The 5,463-nt window shown below is 38.9% G+C and overlaps 1 pseudogene; it reads left to right on the top strand.

The window, feature by feature from the left end:
• Nucleotides 1-933: 933 nt before the first annotated feature.
• Nucleotides 934-1,620, top strand: LOC149262519 (ubiquitin-like modifier-activating enzyme 5 pseudogene; annotated as a pseudogene).
• Nucleotides 1,621-5,463: the final 3,843 nt, after the last annotated feature.

The following is a 5,463-nucleotide window of genomic DNA, read 5'->3' on the forward strand; positions in this document are numbered from 1 at the left end:
CACCATACAAAGAAATAGATGATTAAATTTTGAATATATATATATAAGAGAGGAAGAAGAAGGGAAGAAAATAAATGCGAGAGAAAATTAATGTGCATTACACAAAAATGAGATAGAAAATTTAAAGAAGGAAAAGATGAGTGTTAATATTCTACATGGTATGTTATGGCAACCTTGAGTAAGTGTAGAATTTATTTTAAGTAAAACCTAGGTTTGATGTGAGAGTCCGGGCAGCATAATCTAATGAGCGCTTTTTGAAAAGGTTTTGATTCCTCGAAGCGATGGAATGAAATGCATTGGTCTTTTATGAATATTTCTATGAAAATAGCTCCGGTCCATTCGTATTTTATGAATATTTCTATGAAAGTAGCTCTGGTCCATCAATAGACATGTGATGACATTGAATAAATCATGTTAATAATGTTGATTCTCTCTTAATATTTGTAAACACACTAGATTTGGTCAAATAAGTTTGTGGATGCATAAAAAATTCCATGGGCGATAAACCAAGGTGGATTTGTTTATCATTTTTCAAAATTTGTTGTTGAATTGGTCATCACGGTGGATCATTGAATCACAGTGTAATATGGTCTAGTCGATGTGTTTTCTATGTATGAAGTTGTATCATTCGTCCAGAAAAAGAAAATGGTGTGGGCAACTCAATGCCTTAAACCATGCAAGAATGTACGTATGATAAAGAATTGTTATTTTCAATCAATTAAAATGAAAACGTAAACTTTCTATGTGCAGTGATTGTCGTGGAGAACAAAATGATGACCAGTGTTATCCACACTTCCATTTCAAATCTAGGTGTCGCCCTACTCAAGTTGTCTGCAAATGCCAGGACTCAATCGAAATACCCAATGCGATTTCGAGCCAAATTGAAGCCTTATGACATAATGAGGGAATGAAACAGTAGCATTAGCAGTAATAAGCATGGATGAGGAAGTGAGGGAGCTACTAGATACTTTGGAAGGCCTTAAATCAGCGTTATCATTGTCGCCATCAGATGAAAAAATTCAATCTCAACTTAATGAGCTGCAACATCATGCTGAGCAGATTTCCAAGAGTGTAAAAGGTGTGGCTATGCCACACCCAAAAGTGAAGGATATGAGCTCTGAAGTAGTGGACAGTAATTCATATAGTAGAGTTATGGCAGTGAAGTGAATGGGTATTGTGAACAACTATGAGCAGATTCGAGAATTCTCAGTTTCCATTGTTGGTATTGGTGGCGTAGGAAGTGTTGCAGCTGAAATGCTTGCAAGATGTGGAATTGGGCGCCTTTTGCTGTATGACTATGACACAGTGGAATTGGCAAATATGAATCGTCTCTTCTTCCGGCCAGAACAGGTTGGCATGACTAAGATAGATGCTGCTGCTCAGACACTTGCTGAAATTAATCCAGATGTTTTGATTGAGAGATACACATTGAATATTACAACAGTGAAGGGTTTTGAGAAATTCATGGAGACTCTGACCAATCTTGTTGCTAAATCCACAAGATTTCAACGAAGTGGAGTTCATTTGATTTTAAGCTACGTAGATAACTATGAAGCTGACATGGTTGTAAATCAGGCTTGCAACGAGCTGAACCAAATATGGATGGAGTCAGTTGTGTGAAGGGAGTGCATGCTACATTCTGGGCATACTTCGAAAATGTTATCTAGATTGCATCAGAAAAATGATAGTTGATGGTGCAAATGGTTTTTGGGCAATGGTTCTAAAGAGATGTGTGTGGGCATTGTCACAAAGATGTTGCTGATTTCACGAGGCCCCTGTGTGTCAATGTTGGTGATCTGATCGTTCATTAATTTTGATAAGGAGCATGGAGGTTCATTTCTATGGATGTTGCACACAATGAGGATATTTGTTTTTATTTTTATTTTATTGTTGGCTTTGAAACAATAGCGACCTCTCTTAATAGGACAATGGAAAAATGATGGCCCTAGAAATTCAGACACGAGTTTAGTAAGGAGGCAACTCTTTTGGATCCTTTACGAAAGTATGGGGTGGTTATTACTGCTCTGATACACGAAGATGATGATTACTGGCAGAATGTTGTTGTCACTCATAGCACCATAAGTCGACGATCACGCAATTGGAAGGGGCGTTAAATGGGTTTTTCATGGGAAGAGCGAGAAATTTTCCTTTAAAGAAAAATATGTGGAGAAAAACATGTCGCAGAAGAGAAGCTCGATCGATGGAAAGTTACCTAAGAAAGGAGATGAGAAGGGAAAACCATTTCTAGATGGTACCCACCTATGGGATGTATAGTTTTCTCGAACCATCATGGCTATGTAGGGGTGTGCATTGAATTTTTTAAACAATAGCTTGTAACTCCCATGCTTGGGATAAAAGGCATCATTTTCATCTTCTACAAATAAATGACACTTTTTATATTGATCCATGAAGTGTTTTGGCATCATTGTGAATCAACGACACCTTTCAGAATATTTGGTTCTTTATAAAGTTGAAATATTTCAGTGATTATCCTTTCAAATCCCACCAGAATATTAACCACGATCACTATAGCAGAGTTGGACAGAAATAAATCATTCAATTTGGTCCAATATTCGTTTTAGCATGGATCTAATATATTATTATGAATGAGCAAGAATTAACAGTAAAGATCATGTGGACTAATTGGCCGAAGCCATATTGGTTTATTCATCCACTAGTCATAAATTGGAGCAACATATATATTGGAACGACATGCCTATTCGAACGATGCGCCAAAGAATGTAATCATCCAAAGTAGATCAGTAAAATGGGAACTTGTTACAATTTATATTTGATCTTTTTGGTGGGTACATGGACAGGGACCAAGGAGAGTGTGTTTGATTTTGTTGCAAGTGACATACATGCTCTACCCGAGGAAATTGATTACTAAGAGATAAATCTCTATAGCTGCTTCTTAGAAGAATGGTGTATTCGTGATTGTAGGGGAAGAGGTCTCACTTGTATGACTGAGTCATTTTTGTAAGATATTTTTGATGCCATGAGCTTAAATGGTCTTGTGTGTAGCTATACAAAATCGTTGAATCTGTTGTTGTCCAAAGTCATCATTATCATCATGAGTGCGTTATAATGAAATGTAAAGTTGCTTGACTTCTTCTGCCATATATTGCATCCATCTAATATTGTGTTGGTCATTGTCATATTTATCCATAAATGGGCTTATGAAGTCATTGATGTAGTCTCTTTGGATTAGATGAAATATGTAAAAGTCAGGTCCATGGATTCATTGGTGTCATTTAATTGCTACAACCTTGTAAAATGCTCATAAAGCCTTGTAATTCATGGACAAGTCCTTGGTCAAGAGTCTATCTTCTGGTCCATGAAATATAAATTCTAGAGAGAAGATTTTTCTTGCAGGTTGATGATGAAGATGAGGCTCAAGGAAAGCATGTATAGAATGTTCTTGCTAATCAGGTGGATACTATGTTTCTTGTTTGAGGAGAGATACTTGATGGATATGATTTCTACTATGTATGTGTTGGTTGAACAAAGGATGATATTGCTACACTTTGAATTAAGGAGAAAATATTAATGCTTTCATTGGGAAAGTGATGTTGTATAGTGGTTGTTGCTGGTTGAGTTTGCTCCTACTATGATACATTTATGAGCTTGTTGTTGCTGCGTAGAATGATGTTGATATCGTTGGTGTTGTCATTGAGTTGGAGTGTTGTTTCTCATGATATATTGTTCCCAATACACATGATAAATTGTTGCTGCTTTGGTTGAGATTGATGTTGATGTGGATGGAGATGTTGATGTTGATGTGGATGGAGATGCTAGTTATTTTTTCTACTACTACCTTAGAAGACAGATAATTTATGTTACTGTTGTTAATGGTCATTGTTATCACCCCAAGAAACTCTCCTAGGTTGTAGCTCGGAGATACTCGGGAACATTACACACTCAACTTAATGTCGAAAGTGGATGAAGGAAGGAATTATGCTTGTTCAAGCCAGATAACCACTTCTACTTTGCTTGACTTCAGACATGCGTGAACACCCCCAAACTACAAGGCTTTAGACCACCAATTACTCACAGTTTAGAGATTGGGTGAATATGGAAAATACTGACCACACTAGCAGATGCACAAGACCATGTGATGGCCGGCTGCAACCAGTAATGAGGTCTGCAATTCTAATTCCCTAGTGAGTAGACAGGATGACAACTCTCTATCACTAGATGAAAAGAAACCTGAATAACACATCCACCGATACATACAAGAATTTAACACAGAGGTAGGATGACAGCTCCTCTAATGCCGAACATCAAGATTTCAGTAAAACTGCATATCAGGCACAGCCTAGAACAGAATAGAAATGGAAAGTGAGCAATTAACAACAAAAGAAGCTTGTATTAGTTGAAAATGAAGACGAGACACTCCAAGTATCAAAGTAGTTACAGTCTCCAGAAGTTGAACTTTACATCAAAATAGCAACCATCAACCCTGATTACATCTTGTTTCTGGGTAGATAAAGAGTTTCATTACAAAGGCATTCTACCATTCTAGGTGTGGAGGGGTCATAATTGACCACCAACCGCTTTAACTACCTGATGGAGTCTTTGGTGCAATTTGCCTGCTTCAGTGGATGAATTTGATCTTTTCAGGAGCTCTATTGTCCTTCTCGGGCAAGTGGAGTGTTATATGGGATGAAGTCCCATAATTTTTGAATGCATTTACCTGCGTAGCTCTGTCCTTTTCCTTCTTGAGTATACAGTCTATTGAATGCAGTGGTTGAGGAAGAAATGCACTTGGTACATGTAGACGGTCATCTTCATCCTTCGGACGCACAGAAAGATCAGGGCGAGGGGAGTGCATGGCAGATGTACGAGCAGGACAAAAGGAGGAAAGCAGTCGTCAGATCCAGCAAATAAATGGTGGAGATCGTTCGGTGGAAGTATCAGGAACAAGGTGATCGTGAGCCGTCAGATCTCGGGTGAGCAGATCTGATGGCCATCAGGTGGACGAGACGCGCGAGGGTTAACGGCCGGGGAAAGCAGTTTCAACATTGAGTGGTATTGATCACACCGCCGTGGATCATCGGGCTGTAATCGTACAAGTGTTATAGACAATTTTGTGCCTGGCAGCATCGGGCATGAATTGTCAATAATCCAAGGGATCCAAAGTCCCTAAACATGATGTTCCTACCCCTAGAGGAACAAGGTCAGCAAACCAACAGCTCTCAGATCAGTTTTCCACCTGAAAACACTCAAAAACAAGCAATCCTGAAATCAAAGCAGGTGCTCCACTAGGCTTCTGCGCTGAAACTCAACTCCTCCATGGTGTACCTGCGTTGCAAAGCAGGTAGAACAAAGACCACCTGCGCTGAGCGAGATGGGACAAGTGGCACACTGAGTCATTGCTCTGGAATCTTCCAAAAATGACACTTGGATCAGGGATTTCGCCTTGTGATGAGTCAGAGGCTCTGTTTCTCCAAGTGGAAGCAA

The sequence above is a fragment of the Pinus tabuliformis genome, chromosome 6, assembly GCF_031772625.1.
Source record: "Pinus tabuliformis cultivar Carrire ecotype Pingquan chromosome 6, CPIR1, whole genome shotgun sequence".
Classification (NCBI taxonomy): domain Eukaryota; kingdom Viridiplantae; phylum Streptophyta; class Pinopsida; order Pinales; family Pinaceae; genus Pinus; species Pinus tabuliformis.